The following is a 380-nucleotide window of genomic DNA, read 5'->3' as shown; positions in this document are numbered from 1 at the left end:
TATATATGTGTATGTGTATATATATGTATATATGTGTATGTGTATATGTGTGTATGTATATGTGTGTGTATATATGTGTGTGTATATATGTGTGTGTATGTGTGTATATATAAATGTGTGTGTATGTGTGTATATATAAATGTGTGTGTGTATATATGTGTGTGTGTATATATGTATATATGTGTGTATATGTATATGTGTATATATGTGTGTATGTGTGTATATGTATATGTGTATATATGTGTGTATATGTATATGTGTATATATGTGTGTATGTGTATATATGTGTGTATGTGTGTATATGTGTGTATGTGTGTATATATAAATGTGTGTATGTGTGTATATATAAATGTGTGTATGTGTGTATATATAAATGTGTG

This window comes from Anarrhichthys ocellatus, unplaced genomic scaffold (assembly GCF_004355925.1).
Source record: "Anarrhichthys ocellatus isolate YVR2014 unplaced genomic scaffold, GSC_Weel_1.0 scaffold4486, whole genome shotgun sequence".
NCBI lineage: Eukaryota > Metazoa > Chordata > Actinopteri > Perciformes > Anarhichadidae > Anarrhichthys > Anarrhichthys ocellatus.
This window is presented reverse-complemented; position numbering follows the sequence as displayed.